The sequence below is a fragment of the Rhipicephalus microplus genome, unplaced genomic scaffold (genome assembly GCF_043290135.1).
Source record: "Rhipicephalus microplus isolate Deutch F79 unplaced genomic scaffold, USDA_Rmic scaffold_28, whole genome shotgun sequence".
In the NCBI taxonomy this organism is placed as follows: Eukaryota; Metazoa; Arthropoda; class Arachnida; order Ixodida; family Ixodidae; genus Rhipicephalus; species Rhipicephalus microplus.
Genome location: NW_027464601.1, coordinates 5,188,193 through 5,206,351, shown reverse-complemented (window position 1 = coordinate 5,206,351; position 18,159 = coordinate 5,188,193).

The following is an 18,159-nucleotide window of genomic DNA, read 5'->3' as shown; positions in this document are numbered from 1 at the left end:
CACTGGGATTGTAGATACTTGAAAGAATTATAGGGATATATTAGCGTGTATTTCATTTGTAGGCTCAATGTACTTGAAGCAGTATACTAAACTGAAACCAGTGTAATTGTATGTTGCAAAGAATTGTCAATAAAGTGAAACTGAAAAAATATAATAAACATTTGAGGTGTTGCATGTGTAGTGTACGTATACATGAACGTATATCTGGTGAAAAAGTTGTGTGGCAGAAGAAAAGTTTATGTTTTATTTGCCTATTAAATAAATGCAATATGCAAGGGCAGCAAGGCTTCATTTTCTGTAACGCGCATTATGCATATACACTGAAGTATATATAGATCCAGCACAAGTTCATACACGATTGTACGCCTTTATATTTTTGCCTACACGCAATGAATGGAGCTCGACAGGTGGCGCACCATCGATAATCAGGACCACTTTCTTCAAGTAGTGTTTAATCAGTGCATGCTGATATCTATTGGTGGCAGTATTCGCCACCCCTGCCATGGGCACTCAACACCCTTGTGCACCCTTCTCGCACCCTCCACAGAGGGTGCTAAAAAAGTGATGGACATAGAAGGCACCCTTCCTTAAGGGTGTTTTTTTAACACCCTACAGTTTTTTTACATGTACACCCTATCTTAAGGGTGCATGTTAAAGCACCCTTCTTGGAAGGTGCTGAACTAACACCCTTAGGGTGTCGTCCACGGGACAAGCTCATTTACACCCTTCTGGGTGTAAAAATTTTTACTGTGTAGACGCAAAAGGTTGCCTTTCTTACAATATTTTTATTAGAAGACACAAGGGGGACTTTTATACCTGCGTACGAATTGTGCAGAAATATAGAACAGCAGTAATCAAATAAAGTTTAATTGATGATTGATTTGTGGGGTTTAACGTCCCAAAACCACCATTTGATTATGAGAGACGCCATAGTGTAGGGCTCCGGGAATTTCGACCACCTGGGGTTCTTTAACGTGCACCCAAATCTGAGCACACGGGCCTACAACATTTCCACCTCCATCGAAAATGCAGCCGCCACAGCCGGGATTCGATCCCGCGACCTGCGGGTCAGCAGCTGACTAGCTTAGCCACTAAACCATCGTGGCGGGGCTCAAATAAAGTTTTGAGCGGAATTTCGCAGGCTCCATGCACTGCAACATTTTTATAAAGCCGGAATGTGAAAACGCGCATTCGCATACGCTTATATATGTGTCTACGTAAAACGAAGGAAACTTGTCGGGAGGTAATTCAGTGCTAATGCTTTTCACAAAACACGGTGCAAATATTTCGTCCAGCGTTGTTTGAGTGAGCAAACAAAGCAAGGGACGTGTATACGAGTCTTGAAGTCGAGAACCTTATCATACGTGCGAAAAAGACGAAAAAAGAGAGAGAGACTCGTTTCATCTCCGCGATACTTCAAACATGATTTGATTGATTGATATGTGGATTTTGACGTCTCAAAACCACCATATGATTATCAGAGGCGCCGTAGTGGAGGGCAGCGGAAATTTGACCACCTGGGGTTCTTTAACGTGCAGCCAAGTCTGAACACACGGGCCTACAACATATGGGCCGCCGTCGGAAATGCAGCCACCAATGCCGGAATTCAAACCCGTAACCTGCGGGTCAGCAGCCGAGTACCTTAGCCACTAGACCACCGCGGCAGGGCAAAAGCTCGAAACCGATAGATAATAAAGACAATTTTCTGGCCCAGTAGACGTCGGGGAGTTTCCGCAAAGTAGCGTAGGATGCTTGGAGAGCATAAAAAATTGGTGTACATGTTTTTCGGGAGCGACAGCCACACAGAAAGCAAGATGAAGTGTGACTGTCTTTAGAGTGAGAATCGATGCTAATTAGGAGAGTTGTTGTTAATGAGCCAAATCTTCTTTAATTAACTATAATGGAAAAAAACTGAGTATTAATCTAGTAAAAGTGACACTAGTAACAGTGAACTCATAATAGTTGGTTAGCGTTGTCACAGGCCGGTTTATTTTTATTTTTTATTTATATTTGGCAAACTATGAGAAGGTAGCGTACGTTAAAGCAGGCTATACCAACATCAAGACAGTAATGTACAAGATAAATAGTGCACCGTTATACAGCCACACCCGGTTTTTATCTTCTAGTAACCTTGGGCAACTGCATTCTAAATATTTCTTCTATTTTTGACCAAGTTTCACCGGACGTTTATGCATTAGGCGTCATTCGAAGCATTGACGATATATCAGCAATAGGGTGAATGCAAGCAATGCTGCAGTAAACGAGCGGTTTCAGCGCTCAGCTACAATCTAGGAGGTACTGGGTTCGATTCGCAGTGTCACCGAGCACCTTTTATTAAGAGGTTGCCTGGCCTGAGATCATGCGTGGCGGCAGGCACTAATTTCTTGTGAAGGTGGCTTTCGCGCTCTGTTCTTACACTACTCTTTTACCCAAAAACGCTTTGCCATGCTCCTTCATAAATTACATATTCTGGGTCCATAATTTCCCCCTTCATTCTCTCTTATCGCAAAAGGTCCCAATGCTGAAATACCAATGTCATATCTGGTATATTACTTTTCACGTGTTTGGATATTCGACCAGCAATCAGTCATCACGGTGTTTCGAAGAAAATCTAGACATGCAGCGAGCTAATTGTTGCGGCCAAGCTGACTGCCATTGTCAGGACACAATTTTGTGCTAACTTGGTTGGCATCATTACATGCAGCAAGGCCAAAGAGCCCGGACAGTTACAGAAGACACAGAGTGATTAGTTTGTGTCTACCCTCCGGCTATCTGTCATGCTGCACGCTTCAGTGTAATGTCACTGTCAATAGCTAAATGAACTATATAAGCTAATCAAGTTCTGATGAGAGGGTCTCCTATTGTCCAGAACAAAACAATGGCGATTTCATTTGTGTCATTGAGAGATACTCTGCTATTGGTTACAATAAATTTTTAAACTGAAGTTTATATCAACAACAGTTCCAGTACAGACAAAAGGTACATGGATCAAATTCGTGTATTCAGCTTGACTAGGTTTGTGACCCTAATAGTAATTGCCAAACGATATTACAATATGCATAAATATACCACACATATACAACCAGGGGTGGTGGCTTGTTTATTCTGATTTACATTGATATGTTGAAATCGACATTTTTGACCAACGCAAGGTGTACAAGATATGCCATGTATAGTAGCTATCGTCTAAACTGATCTTCACTGGTTGTTTCCGTTTTACCCAATTTCTTACTCATTAATGTGCGTTGGCAACTGAAACAACTTCTTTGAATGCACAAATTATGTGTAACATTATATTTATTTTTATGCAGTAAAAATAAATTGAAGTGTATAATGGCTCAGAAGAAAAAGAACTAGAAACAAATTCAGCCAAAACATTACCAAACTTACTTATCAATGACAAACGGATTCTCATTTAAAAGATACATACATACATACATACATACATACATACATACATACATACACACATACATACATACATACATACATACATACATACATACATACATACATACATACATACATACATACATACATACATACATAGAGGCGATGATGTAATAGAAACTTGCCTTCAGTGACTCAAATGCTTACAGAATTAATTAAGGATCAGCAACGTATATCGCAAGATATAGCTGATATGAAGAAGTATCATGAATTTATCAATTCTGGGTTTGATGCTCTGGAGACTCATGTCTCTGCCTTGGAATCTCTTCCCGTCATGCCTTCTACAGCTGCCAGTAACAAAGTGAAAAGTGATATTCAGCAGCTACAAATCAAAATCAAGCAACTCGCTATGCGGAACGATGATCTAGAAAACCAATCTCGTCGCAATAATTTGCTGCTGCATGGCCTCGCTGAGACACCAGATGAATCTTCTGACCTTCTGCTGGCTAACCTTTCAGAATGGTTCAAAGAAAATCTGTAAATTGATTGCCCTAATATCGAAAGGTGTCACAGGATTGGCCGTAGGCAAGCCGATCGTCCACGTCTCATTATCACAAAGCTGCTCGACTATCGCGAAAAAATATCTGTCCTTAAAAACGGCTACAAACCCAAAGGGTCTAACTTTCGCATTTCTGAAGACTATTCATTGCGCGTACGAACAATCAGAAAGAGGTGATGGGAAGCATCTCAACCTTTTCGGGATAAGGGCTCCATTGTACGTTTAAGTTTTGAGCATCTGTTTATAGATCAAGATTATGTACCTAAATACAACTAGAACGATGACACTAACAATCTCATTAGGATTCATTCTCGCCAGCAAAAGCTTCTTCTAATGTCACCACTAAAGCTCCTTGACGCCTCAGGAATGATCCTAACGAGCCCCTGCGCATCTTAAATGTTAATGCCAGAAGCCTAGTCAACAAGTTCCCAAATTTTCTTTCGCTTATCACGGCCCCTTCACCACATATATCTGGTGTAACAGAAACTTGGTTATATGAACATATATACGATAGCGAAGTAACACTCCAGGTCTTACGGTCATCAACACTGACAGACGTCATGACAGGGGAGGGGTTGTCGCACTATTTTTACGGTCTGATCTTAAATTTTCAGTTATCCTCCGTCCGCCTGATACCAAATTTGTTCGGTGCAAGGTCTTTTTTGGAAGCATTTCCATAGTTTTTGGCGTAATCTACCGCTCGCCATCGTCGATCATAGATCAGCTGCTCGCTTTAACAACTTTTATGCACGAGCGTTTCTTATCTACTTCCAACTTGATCTGCCTGGGTGATTTCAACACTCCAGGTATTTCGTGGCCATCTCTATTGCTCACAGGCTATGAGGTAGAAATCTGCAAAGTTCTGTTAGACTTCTCGCTCTATTTTTGCTTAAAACAGATTGTTTAAACTAACACACGAGGTGATGCAATTTTAGATTTAGTTTTTGTTCGACAACCTCTTATGCCATGGTTATGAATGCGAAGTTGTTGATGGTATTTCAGACCACAAGACTGCTGTAGTATCAGCTTCTGTTCCTGTACATACCAACCATTTTGTCTATTCTACATTTCCCGATTTTTCACGAGCCGATGACGCGTCTGTTTTTTATCTTTTGCCAGATTCTTTTGGTGATTTCGAACGCCTCAGCGAATGTAATAGTTTGAATTCCTTGGTGGCTTCTTTTGAAGAGAGTGTGGCAACAAGTATTGAGCGCTTCGTTCCAATAAAAACGAAAAAGAAAAACCCCCAACTTCCCTGGATATCGCGTGATATAGTTAACCTGTCGTGTAAGGTTGCCAGACTGAAACGTTTAAAAAGAAATGGTCACCTCCTTAAAATACAGGAATTTAACCTCGCCAAAGAAGAACTTCAGATCGAAATTAATTCGTTGAAGGACTTCTATTTCAAAGTTATGTTGGAGTGTTCAATGAAAAGCAACCCTGAAAAATTTTGGGCTTCTATTTTACCCACCTCAGCTTCCACAAATACAGTTGTTATAAATAACGTCCCTTGTAGCGACCCTTCAACTATTTCTAACACGTTCAACAAATACTTCCAATCGGTACTTACACCTGACAACTTAGACATCCCTACCTTTCACCATGGTTCAAATAACTCAATCAGTGACATTTCCGTATCTCTAGACGGTGTTATCAACCTAATTTTGCACCTGAGAAATATGAAATGTCTTGGTTCTGACGGCATTCCTAATATTTTTCTTCTTAGATATTGCGAGTGGACCAGCCGCTACTTAACCATAGTTTTTTAAAAGTCCTTAAGCACCTCAACTGTTCCTTCAGCTTGGAAATTAGCGAAAATTCGTCCTATGCATAAATCTGGCAGTGAGCAGTCACCATTAAACTATCGCCCAATTTCATTAACGTCTCAATCATGTAAACGTTTAGAACACATAATATTTAAGCATATCATGGGGTTTCTTGAAAATAATAACATCCTAAGTAATGCCCAGCATAGTTTTCGCCAAATTTTTAGTACAACAACCCAGCTTGTAGAAATTTCTCACGACATTTTGAACGCTCTAGACTCTGGTTACCAAATTGATGCAATGTTCATCGACTTTGCAAAAGCATTTGACACTGTTACACATTCTAAACTTCTGCACAAACTTCACGCTGTTCTTAATAATTATTTCTTAGTTGACTGGATTGCTAGCTTTTTAAACAACCGTTCTCAGTTTGTTTCTTTTAAATCCTCAAACTCTACGGTTGTGAATGTTTCATCCGGAGTCCCCCAGGGTTTGGTCCTGAGACCACTTTTGTTCTTAGTGTACATAAAGGATTTGCCCAATTATGTGTCTGCGAAAATGTGCCTTTACGCTGATGACTGTGTCCTATATAACGTAAATAATACCAATGATGACCACAATTTACTTAATGATTGTTTTTCCTAATTTTGCGGATGGTGTGACACATGGCAACTGAACATAACCTTTACTAAAACAGTTGTTCTTTCCTTCTGTAAACGAAGCTCCGTTTCGTTGTTCGATTACTCCTTCAATGGCTCCTCTCTGTCACGTGTGTCCGGATATAAGTACCTAGGCCTCATCTTCACACCCAATATGTCCTGGTCTAAACAAGTCGAATACTCTCGCAATAAAGCTTTAAAGAAACTGGGCTACCTTAATCGTAAAATAAAAGATGCTCCACCCGAAACAAAGTTGCTAACGTATAAATCACTCATCCGTTCCATCCTCAAATATGCCTGCCCCGTTTGAAACCCTCATAAAAATTCGGACATCAGCACACCAAAATCTGTTCAGAAGAAAGCCATCCGTTTCATTTTCCGCCGTTACGACTGGAATTTCTCACCTTCCTCTCAACTTGCTACGCTAGGTCTGCAAACACTGTCCGAGCAACGCGAACTCGAATGCCTAAAGTTGATGCATATTCTTGTTAATACCCCACGCTACGCATTAACTAACGAATATCTGTCTCCTGATAAACTGAAACCCACAAGGAATAGCCACAAACTCAACCTGACACCATTTCATCCACGTACTAACCTATTTAAATTCAGCTTTTTTCCGCACACTATAGCAAAATGGAATGTATTGCCTGGGTCAACTAGATCATTGCCTTTAGAATATTTCTTGCATGAATGTATAGATTCGCAATTTGTTTATTAAGAGTTGTAATTTCTTGCATGAAAGTATTGATTCGTAATTTTATTAAGAGTTCTATTCCTGTTTGTCAAGAGTTGTATTTTTGTGTGTGCTGATGTAGAGCAAACCCACTCCTGCGATAAGCCAATTCGGGCTGCAGTATGTAAAAATAAATAACTAAATGAAATACATACATACATACATACATACATACATACATACATACATACATACATACATACATACATACATACATACATACATACATACATACATACATACATACATACACACACATACATACATACATACATACATATCGTATACATAATCATATTTTCAGAAGCCGATGACAAGCCTCTACGCGCACAGAAACAGTACATACTGAAAATATATTTTATTATGATAGAAGAGCAAAAGTACAATGTTATAGATGAAGGCATGAAAGTTCTGCCAGGCATAATAGGCCAATGAAGTTTCTTCCATTTTGACATTACAATAGGTGCGAGAAGCAGACTACAAATAAGTTCACTAAGAACCACAAGTTCGACTGCACTACAACACAACAACTCATGTTGATAACTTTAAGGCTATCCAACATAGCCACCTTACGATACCGCTTATAGGGGCAAATGGGCAGTCTAGAAACAAAAAGCACTTGTGGATTATGAGTGTGCTTGTTGCTGGCATCTATTTATCCAAACAAAGAAAACCTTTCAAAAATTCACCTCATCAGGGGAAATAATCATACGCAACAAACACAATGGGCTCCTGCAGATGCTGCCAACACTCACCTTTATTGTTAATATCTGTGTCTTGCCGGATGAATATGCTTTGTCCTGCAGAGAACGGCAAAGGAGCGCTCCATGACTTGGCTTGCAATGTGTGCTGGCTGCATCGCACTGCTGCTGAAGTAGACTAGCCACAGACAGAGAGATGAAGAACCATGGCTTTGAAACACACTGAACGTCACCATAAGAGATCAACAATGCATACTTAGGACAGGTACAATTTGCAGAAAAAAATTAATGCTATGCAATCGTGGCGGACACGTTCGGCTGAAAGACAACATGCCACAGCACTGGGAGAGAAAAAGCTACACCAAGTAAAAGATGCAGTTACTGGCCTTATGTCATCTGAGGCTTGTTCAATAGGTCTTTCTTCTTGCAAGGTTTGAACACCCAGGCGATTTGCACCCACTTGCTATTTCCTTCCAGAGCACTTGATCCATAGGCTGAGTCACAAGCTCGAGAGCTCAATAAGAAATCAAAGTATTTGTGCTCGTTCAAAAGCACGAGCTTTTGAGCCTCAGGTGATTAGAGTTTCCTTCATAATATGCGGGCTTTCAACTTTCAACATTCCCGTTTATCTCGCAACTTAGTTCTGTAAATGTTCAATAGGCATAAGTATGAGAATAATACAGGTATCAACTGCAAGCAATCATGCTTGGGTTTTCATTTTGTGCACAGTAAGTGGTGTTCACCTAATCACATGTATAAAAAAAACTAACCTTGCAGCCAGCCGCTAGGAGGTATGTGCACGCCCTCGAAGCTCCCAAGCAGATCGCACCCCTTCCAGATGAGGTTGCCATTCATGCATCCAGGCCATATCCAGGTCCGCTGAATGATAACAGTCCCAGCAGTGGCATAGACTTGCACAGTTAGGGAGCACGTGTTGTTCCTATTTTTGTACAGGTGCTCCAAGCCATGATGAGGCTTAATATGCCAGTGTGTGCAACTGATGCATCAGAGGACTTTAACAAACTAATACTTGTGATATTGAACTGGTATAGCGCATTACGGGGAAGAAGAAACGGCCGAGCAGACCGACACAAGAGAACAGAGCGCTAACTTCCAACTGAGCTTTATTGTCAAACTGCATCAAATATGTAGACCAGCGCAAGCATACAAAACCACCCTAACGCAACGACAAGATAACTCACTACATCGCACCGTCACATATCACAGATTCATAGGCGGTTAGCCTGATTAAGGAAGGCCACTTCATGTTCAGATAGAACCAAAGAAGGGGCGCTAACACACGTGCTGCCAGCTCTTGCTATACAATGCGCTTCTATAATTTCTCGAGTTAATTGTGACGGGTGCTTTTTTACCACTTCACATTGATCAAACATGAGGGTACATCCACAATCGCGGCAGTGAATTCCAATGTGGCCCTGGATTGCTTTGTGAACATTATAATGGTGATCTTTTAGCCTTTCATTAAGGCATCGCCCCGTTTGGCCGAAATACCACATACCACATGAGAATGGAATCGCGTAAACAACCCCCGCTACACACGGCACAAACTGAGTTTTGTGCTTAGTTGCGCAACCAGTGGTACGTGACTTGAGAGGGTTGACTGCTTTGCAAAGCTGCTGTAACTTATCCGGCGCTGAAAACACCACTTTGACGCTGCATTTCTCCCCTATCCTTTTTAGCCGGTGGGAAATGTCATGCACGTAGGGTAAAACTACGGGTCTCTTTCGGTCGTTAGATTCCAGCTGAGCCTCGGAGTTGCAGCCTTTCTTTATCTGTTTTAATAGCTTTTCAGCTATAGATGCCAGTAGGATAGCTGGGTACCCAGCACTCAAAAGCCTTTCAGCTTGAGCTGCAAAGCTGCGCTCCATAACATGATGACACGATTTTCCAAGAGGATTGATGAGAGAAAGATTTGTGATGCTGCGCTTAACTTGGAATGGGAAGAGTCATAGGGTAAAAAGGGGTTTTCCATTTCTAGGTTCAAATAGCCAGCACACATGGTCAGGTGAAAGAAATAAATTCAAATCTAAAAAGCATAAGCTATTGTCAACGGGCAACTCATGAGTCAATAAAAGCGGTTTAAAACATTCATTCAGGTTTATGCCTCGCCCCGATCCTTAGTGACATATACCTTGCATATCATGACCGGTTGCTGATGAGCACGCTGGACCAAAATATTGTCACCAAAATATGTCGTTACGTAGACGACTTTTTAATTTTCATTGACTGCAGCGACGCTGCCTGCCAGCACCTAACCGACGGTATTGTAATGACTTTTAAAGAATGTTTTAAACCGCTTTTATTGAGTTATGAGTTGCCAATTGACAATAGCTTACGCTTTTTAGATTTGAATTTAATTCTTTCACCTGATCATGTGTGCTGGCTATTTGAACCTAGAAATGAAAAACCCCTCTTACCCTACGACTGCTCCCATTCCAAGTTAGTTAAGCGCAGCATCACAAATCTTTCTCTCATCAATCCTCTTAGGAAATCGTGTCATCATGTTATGCAGCGCAGCTTTGCAGCTCAAGCTGAAAGGCATTTGAGTGCTGGCTACCCAGCTATTCTACTGGCATCTATAGCTGAAAAGCTATTAAAACAGATCAAGAAAGGCTGCAACTCCGAGGCTCAGCCGGAATCTAACGACCGAAAAAGACCCGTAGTTTTACTCTACGTGCATGACATTACCCACCGTCTAAAAAAGATAAGGGAGAAATGCAGCGTTAAAGTGGTGTTTTCAGCGCCGGATAAGTTACAGCAGCTTTGCAAAGCAGTCAACCATCTCAAATCATGTACCACTGGTTGCGCAACTAAGCACAAAACTCGGTTTGTGCCGTGTGTAGCGGGGGTTGTTTACGCGATTCCATTCTCAAGTGGTATGTGGTATTTCAGCCAAACGGGGCGATGCCTTAATGAAAGGCTAAAAGAGCACCATTATAATGTTCACAAAGCAATCCAGGGCCACATTGGAATTCACTGCCGCGATTGTGGACGTACCCCCATGTTTGATCAATGGGAAGTGGTAAAAAAGCACCCGTCACAATTAACTCGAGAAATTATAGAAGCGCATTGTATAGCAAGAGCTGGCAGCACGTGTATTAGCGCACCTTCTTTGGTTCTATCTGAACATGAAGTGGCCTTCCTTAATCAGGCTAACCACCTATGAATCTGTGATATGTGACGCTGCAATGTTGTGTGTTATCTTGTCGTTGCGTTAGGGTGGTTTTGTATGCTTGCGCTGGTGTACATATTTGATGCAGTTTGAGAATAAAAGCTCAGTTGCAAGTTAGCGCTCTGTCCTCTTGTGTCGGTCTGCTCGGCCGTTTCTTCTTCCCCGTAATGCGCTATACCAGTTCAAGTACGACGAACCAACTCACCCAATCTTCAACACTCGTAATACTTGTGAGCTGTGGAGAGCCAGAAACGAGATATTTAAAAACAATCATTAAAAGCACTGACTTCTAATATTTATTTGAATCACTTCGTCAGTGACCAAATCTGCTATAATCACTTTGAAACAAACTGAAGCCTGATGTAAAATATGCGTACCGCATTATATATGTCCTAAAGAAGTATAGTGCTACCAAAGCGGTAATCGTCTATAGAACTAATTTTTCAAAATGACAAATTTCCCAAGTGCAACCTGGCTCGGGAAAATAAATTAACATTAACTTTCCAACCATCAAACGCGGAAACTTGACAGGCCCGTCCTAATAATCTAGCAAGAGCTCACCTATATCAAATCACAAAAAGCTTATGATGTATTTTCCCGCCTCTCCATAATATATGGATGTATATAAGAGTAGTAGTAAATTTTTCATGTTTGAACTTAACTTAGGGAAACATTACATCTGATAGGCTTAAAAACGTGCACACGTTATAGTACTGCGTGAAGAGCAACAAATTTAGTTCTGCAAGGTCAACTTACCGATGGCAGCATTTAGTAGCCGTCACTGTCATGAGAAACCAATTGTGGTCTAGGGCCAACAGGCAAAGGAGATCTGCTGACTGAAAGCTGCCGATGACAGCAATGAAGGGCTGGCTAGGCGTGCACGTACATTGATATAGTGTAAGAACTGGCCATGACCGGCTGTTGTCAAGGTTCTAGTGCCGTGCAAAACGAAGGCCAGACGAGTTCGGAAACTTGTAGTTAGCCGGTAATGGCCTACAACTTCATACAAAGCAAGGCCTCGGTGAAACCTTTGCTCTTTCTGGTGGCCGGAGAAAGCTTGACGTTCACGGGCTCTCACTGCTACATAGAACTTTCAAGTTCTTACCGAAGAACAATCTAGGCGTGCTGCCAAAGTAGTATGATCCGCAACAGAATGTAGCATCTCGCAGCATCGGTTCATTACATCACAGCGCTAGGACTATGGTTATCACAGAAACTAGAAGTGATGAGTTAACAAACAAAAGCGCCACGCTGCACCACTACAAATTCGCAAAGCAAAACAGTTATCAACGCTGTCTTTCAATTTGTGTTTCAATTTTCGGTCACACGAGCACAGCTTCTTCACAAGCCTTGGACACGTCAATACAGCACCACTGTTCACAACAAACATGGTTTCACTCCCGAACAACAGATTGCTCACAAGAAAATAGAAGCGTACGGACTAATCAGTGGCAAAGCAAGAACTGACCACAGCGCGCAGTTCATGCGTTTGCGTAGGTACTTGGGGTCACTCAAGTAACATGCCAAAACGCAGTCAATCCGAAATGTCACACAGCACCCAACTGAGAGACTGGAAAATCAAGTGAACGAACTGTTACCGGCACACAAACACACATTGCAGGCTCCTCGAGTGCTAGTTGCCGTCGATGCACTGGTGCCGTTCCCCGCTTGATAAACACACCGACGCACAGGCTTCGCTGCGCTTCACTGTACATCATTGCACTGCCGCTGTTTTCCACACTGCTTACGCGCACCGAAAAGGCTGCCGTAATCACAACGCATCCCGTCGAACGCTGAAATAACTCATGCGAGAAGCGTTTGCTAAAATTCGCACTGACCGATATGCTGTTTACAATGCCATGTTCTTTTCGACAACTGCGCAGCACGTAAGAGAGCTTTTAGAAAGTACCTGCGCATATTTCACGGCGTGACAAAATTTGCTCTTATGTGCGAGGGGGGTGATATGACGAACACGGCATGTGTGACAGATGAAACAAGCGTTTTGGCAACGTCACGGAGGCAGCTTATGTTGAGGGTATTGCTTCACAACCTATCACAAGCTGTGCCTGTCGGCCAAGCGGTCGTCTGCTCGCGTTTGTCGTCTGCTTCTGTCAGAGCATGCGAAGGGGGATTCACCTTCGCAACGCAATCATTCCCTGGTCAAGTGGTAGCTGCGTCGCACCAAATACATGTCAGTGGCTTGCTCTACCTTTGAATGATGTTCGTGCACCAAGTTAAGCAGCTGGTTATTGTCGCAGGGACAAATTCAGCCAAGGTTTGCTTCATAATCCTGAGGGTTTGCAAATTTCCGGTGTCACTTAAAGCTACTAAAGTCATGTTATCCCGACTGCTTGCCCTATTATCATGGCCCATATCGGTTTCGTAACAGTGAGAGTGAAACTGCTTAATTTCTTCGCAGTTCCATGCGTAATCATGCACACCCTTAATACGCTTCGGCTTACAAAGTACGTGCCATTTTAGATCGTCCCAAAGTGTATCCAAAGCTGCATTTTACAGATCGCACCCATTGGACTGTTAGAGGCAGTCGAAGTACACTAGAGCACAAGCTCCATGAACCGCTCACTAATAAGTTCCTCTCATTTATGTTTCCAATTGCGTGCAAAAAATATGCGCCCATTGACCTACTTAGTGGTAATTTCCACCATTGAGGCAATGATCTCGAGTCGTACTTTCAATCGGATGAGATGGGGCGCAACACAACAACATAACAAACAAGGTCATTCATGCCGTGCCACGCTCAAAGTCACCAACCATTCACGTAGCACACTGGTTTTCATCCAATCACAAATCTTTACACGCATAATTTTACGCCATTCACGCGCAATAGGAATCTTCAATTACTGCGACTTCAAACTTATTGAATGAAGGTGCTTGTTAATACCATTCACTGCGTACAAAGGAAACAATACACGAAACTCAAAGCGTCAAAAGAAAGAAAAACCCACCAGCAGCTATCAGGCAGCCCTTCATGGGTGTGAATTAACTCTAAACCAGACAGGGAACCAAAGTATACTGCGGCGGCGGCAGCTCATAAGTAGCCGCAATGTACCTAAGAGTGGTCTGGACCACTCTTAGTAATTTTTCTTAATCACGCTGTTTTCACGCAAAATTTTGCTTCGTGAATCTACTTACGAGCACTTTTCGGTGACGTAAGCAGACATGGCAACTGCATCATTATCGGTAACATAAGTTCCCGGGCAGTCAAAGCGCACTTTATTGCAACGGCCGATGTGACAACGATGGCCTTCTACGACGTTTTTTTTTTCGTTTCGCGAATTGACTTACGCAACAAAGTCTGGAAAATGTTTCCGTAAGAAAGTTTTGTGAAACCGGCCACAGTTTTCCAATGTTTTCTTTTTTTAGCCTAGCAAGTGCTGTTGTCCTGCCATAATAACGAGGAATTCCTTTTTTCTCTTGCTGTTGACCAGTGGTTTGAATTCTAAAGCTTACTTAGGGCACTGTTTCGAATATCGCCTGAACGCTAGTGCTGGTACATAGTGGCTAGTTTCAAAACGTCTCGTAAGTGGTTTCTATTCGTGGAAACATGAAAAGCTTAAGTCTCAAAATGACGCTCTCCTTAACAGCTGAGCTCATGGTTGTCACTTGCTCGTTTAAGCGAAGAATGTTTTTAGCGAACTAAAAGCACCTCAACCATATCTGTCGGTCTTTGAAGTATCTATCTGATCGATTGAAATATTCTAGCCTCTCAAGTTTGGGCACTCTGTCATGATCTCCTGAACACGACACCTTAAGACAGCAATTCACTTATGAGTTCACTTAGTCGACCCTTCCTCATACTCAAGTTAAGCCATGTGCTTCACGGAGTAAGGGTAAGTAATATATAGCGAGCTTGAGCCTGAGCGAGTCTGGTTTAAGAAAGTGTTCGTGGGTCGGAATGAGCCCCAGGCGCTAAGTATGTTTAAGTGGGTTTGAGTGAGCTTTAATTTTTTACCAATTGATGCTTGACATAAAGCAAAGTTTGCATGACAGAACAGAGTATGTTATAAAAGGGTTTGATGCAACACTTCACTAACATTTGATTTTTATATTATACACGATGTTCATTTACGCCACTTAAAATACGTTAGAAAGCCAAGATTCTATAGTTGAGCGCTTTTGAAAAGTTTTTGTCACTGTCTTTTCGACCACTTATTTACCCCGTATCGGCCACTTTTCCTCTATTGCTTGCTGCGCCGTCCAGCATACCAAGGATCAGTCATCGAAATACCTCAGCACATTGGGCTCAAGGCCCACTACCGGAGGCGCAAGCGTTGCAATCGTTGTGACGTGCAGGGTTAGATCACGTTATATCACCTCGTACTGGCAAAAGAAAGCTGGCAGTTGCATGTGAACTGTTGTCCTGACTCCGCGGTGTTTTCATTTTCGAACGGCGTTGTTTTGCTTTGACTTCATGTGTGCGGATTTCTGCAAACAATACTATCCGAAAGTTGCAGCAAAGGTTACCAGCGGTGTGCTACAGTGTGCTACATAAGTGAGAGCATTTTCACGGCTGCTTGCAGTGCCACTGTCACCTCTCTCTTTCTGTGTTGTTGTTATTATTTTGAGTCTATGGTGTTAACATGAGCACCGACCATAAATACTCGCATAGCAGCGAAACGTTTAAATTTCTTCACAAAAGCCACGCTCACAACTAAAAATTAATGTGTGAACAGTCCGATTATGTATGGTTTAAAATAGGATGTAGGTGTGCACATCTGGGGTTAGTTGCTGTCGTTACTTTCAAGAACATGAGCCGTTGTCTGAGTTGTCAGAGAATCTAAATAAAGCCAGGAAATCGAATAATGTTCCCATAAATTTGGTTATTTCACCCTGGTTCGGTTTCTTTCGCGGCCAGTTGCTTCTGAGTGTTCGGGCAGCACGTTGGACGAAACCTTCTTCCTTACATCCTACATGTGCCGCTTCAGTGTGTTAAAGCTACTTCTCTCGCCAAGGTAACCTAATCACAGCGTGTGCAACTTCCATCCTCCTCCCCAGCAGTCCTTTCCCATATGTGCACCCGAGCACACACGTTTCCATGCACTGGTAGCGTAGACAGGGAGTGGCACACCAGGCCCGCGCCCACCCCCCTCAATTTTAATGGTATATAGCGGCGCAGAAAATAATGGTCTACCAGATCTGCTTGTCTGAGACCCATTCTAATCAAGGTTGCACCTTTTCGAAAAAAATTCTGGCAACGCCCCTGCCGTCTGCAACGTCAGCTCACAGGGCTTTTTGCTTATTGATTACGTCTGTAGCCAATCAGTGGCCCATAGCCACTGATTGTTGTTTTGATTTACCAGCGAAAACATGGCCAGCTTTGAAAACTGATTCATCCTATAAGAGCTGCCTTAAAATTTCGCACAACTTGTGAATAAAGCTTAAAAAACAAAAAAATGTTGACACTCCTCATTTCACTAAAAGCTCCAAGCCCTCTTTTTTGTCTTGAAGTTGCGCCGTCGTAGCCGCGGTCCTGGCGATAGACATCCGCGGTACTGTTGCGAGGCCAACGAGTGAGCGCTGTTGTTACTTTACTTGGTCGAACGCGCCTTGCGAGCAAGAGCTGAAGTAGTACGTAACCCGACGGTGAAAAAAAAAAAAAAACAAGGTGAGAAGTTGGGGGGGGGGGGGGAGGTGTAGTGTTTAGAAAATTTCTTGTCTTAGGATTCTAACCGGAGCAGAGAATCCTGGATAAGCCACTTTTGCAATATTACACTGGTGCATTGCAAAAAAAAAGCATTTTGAGATTTGGAAGGGGCTGTTATCGCTAGTTATGGGACACTGCACAGAATGTTCAGTTACTCATGCGTTTGTACCGTGCCTAATTCTGAGTACCAGAATAGTAACTGATGTCTAATTATGCTACTGGAAATAATTTACTGCAGTGTATGACATTCCTGCTTCAAAAAAAAAACTAAATTCAGTTCCAGTTTTTTTTTTACCACCCATACTCTTCGGTTTCAGGAATCTCCCAAATTTCATGGTCACAAGCTTCGCAGAGCCATATTTAAATTCGTAGAGTCTGTCAATTGATTTGGAAGGCGCAGCAAAGTCTAATATGAAATTTATTATTGTTGGCTCAGTGGGATGGTTCAAAATACCACTTTCATTGAAATAGCAATTCTCATGTTTACACTGCACGACTTAGGTAATGTCGAATGGTTTATAGGAGTGCGGTGATGGCGTAGTGGTTAGAGCATCAGCCTCGAATGCAAGAGGCCTGTGTTTCAAATACGGTTGCCGCGCAAGTCCCAACCGGATTAAAAAAATCCGCGTGGTGATGAAACTTCAATAAGAGGCCTGGGTGCAGCCTCACCGGTGACCACCACTGATAACTCACTCGCTCACCCGAGAAGGATTAGTCACCCTAGTGCTGTATCGGGCCACTACCTCCCACAAGTTTGCGTCAATCAAGCCTCGGCCCCAGTTCCCAGTGGCTGCGAAGCTACTGACCACGTCGGAGTTAAGGTCGGCAACTCAGCAAACGGTGCAAGAATCCCTGAATCCAGAAAGGCCGTCATTGGAACCTGAGCTAGACAACGTTTAACGTTGAAACCTTATCTGAATTGTTCAACGTTTAACGTTGAAACCTATAATGAATTGTTTACAGAGAGTTTGTTTCTAAATGTAAGCCTTCTTTTTATTCTGCTCCAAATTTGGTTTCTAGTGAAAAAATGCACATTCCCCCCTGTAACTTGCTCGAAATTTACATTTTTGCGCTACAAAACTAAGAATTTGCTGCTCCAAAAATTGCTCCAAATTGTCATAAAACTGCATGTCTGTGCATGTCTGCTCGCGAAAGCAAGGAAAGTTATTTTTGCTGGCCAAATTCATTGTGGTAGTGGCACATACGTATCCGGATGCGTCTTCCACGAATGCAAAGTACTAAGAAATTTTGAACACAAAGTAAAAAATGGTATTGTAGAGGCAGAGAATTCGTCGAAGACTAAAATTTCGGATACGCTTGTCGTCCTGAAGCCAAGTTAGAACTAAAGGAAAGATCCCAAACTTGGGTAACGTATGTGCGTCTAAGAATTTATAGAGAGACAGTATGCCGTGCCAATTCAAGAAGAGTTATAAATTCTGGAATCATGATTCACGGCGCTCTCTTAATAGTCTCTGAAGTCCACCCACGTT